The 1,528-nt window shown below is 38.8% G+C and overlaps 1 protein-coding gene across 1 annotated transcript in view; it reads left to right on the plus strand.

The window, feature by feature from the left end:
- Khdrbs1 (KH RNA binding domain containing, signal transduction associated 1) overlaps positions 1–1,528 on the plus strand; it is a 37,360-nt gene that overhangs the window by 14,064 nt on the left and 21,768 nt on the right. The window lies entirely within an intron of this gene.

Here is a 1,528-nt window from a genome sequence, read left to right on the forward strand (position 1 = left end):
TAGCATCCTGAAATTAGGCTTTTTAATAAACACAAACCTTTTAGTTTGCAATTCTGAACTCTGAGATCTATCCTTACAAGTAACTTTCTTTTTTTTTTTTTTCCAAGTAACTTTCTATGTATCTTACAACTGATCTTTTTTTTTTTTCCCCCAGAACCGGGGATTGAACTCAGGTCCTTGCTCTTGCCAGGGAAGCACTTATTCTGCTGAGCCACCTCCCCAGCCCCAGCTGATCTTAATCTATATCTTGATATAGATTTGTAGAATGTGACGTAGTATTTTTATACCATAAAACAGTCATCCCTAGTCCAGCTGTATCAGCATCCCCTGGTAGCCAAGTTAGAAATTCACATTCTTAATACAAATCCCACACTGTTTGAAGCTTAGTGATCTGGTTAAACAAGCTCCCCACCCCCACATTTCTGATGATTCTGAAATATGCTGAAGTTTCACAAATGTTGTCTCAAAATTATAGACTATTCTATATTGTTCCACTGATTTTTTTTCTTGGAACCGGAGATTGAACTCAGGCCCTTGCATTTGCCAGGCAAGCGCTTATTCTACTGAGCTATCTCCCTGGCCCCTATTCCACTGATTTTAAGGAGTATAAATTTCCTTCTATACCTGTTCTCAGTAGACTACATCAACTGTCAGTTGCTGCCCATAATTTGGACAGTCTAGACCCATTCTGTTAGATATCCTGTCATACATAACTTTGAGCTGTATGTACTTCATTGTCACCCTGTAGCTGGGGATTACAGTATGTTACCAGTGACAGTGGAGACCATATTTATTGCTCTGTTGGGCCAGATGCCTGACCTTTTGTAAATCTCCTATGGTGTAATTAGTGATGATATCCCTATTTCTTCTGTCATCTGCCTATATGTAGGAAGTACTCCAAACACTTTCAGTGAATGAATTTCCTTAAGGATAGGAAATCCTTTGGGATGCAAAGGTTCTGTCTGATGAAACTATCTTAACCTGCAAATTTGAAAGTACCCTGGTGCTGATGGCTATGTCCATAGCCTTGATAGTGGTGATGGTTTTATAGATGTATATTTACTTCCAGACTCCACTGTACAAACTAAATGCATACAGTTTTTACGTATCAGTTGTGTTTAAGAAGTACTTTGGTGCATTCCCTAGTTTAAGATATAGACTATACTTGCACTAGATGATGGTGACTATATATTAAGTACTTTCTAAGAAGTGGGCTGGCTTTCTTTCTTTCTTTATTTTGGTGGAACTGGGAATTGAACTCAGGCCCTTGTGCTTGCCAGGCAAGTGCTTATTCTACTGAGCTATCTCCCCAGCCCCAAGGTAACTATTAAGTCTAACTTATAAATAAGGAAACCAAAATTTATAGAGTAGCTGAGTAAGAACCAGGTTTTTTTGTTTATGTGTGTTGTGTTTTTTACATAGCCCATTCTGGCCTTGAGCTCTCAATTCTCTTGCCTTAGCTTCCTAAGTGCTGAGATTAAGAAGCTTGTGCTGCTATGGCACCCAGCTTAAAACCAAATCTTTCAGA

This window comes from Octodon degus, unplaced genomic scaffold (genome assembly GCF_000260255.1).
Source record: "Octodon degus isolate 3935 unplaced genomic scaffold, OctDeg1.0 scaffold00163, whole genome shotgun sequence".
NCBI lineage: Eukaryota > Metazoa > Chordata > Mammalia > Rodentia > Octodontidae > Octodon > Octodon degus.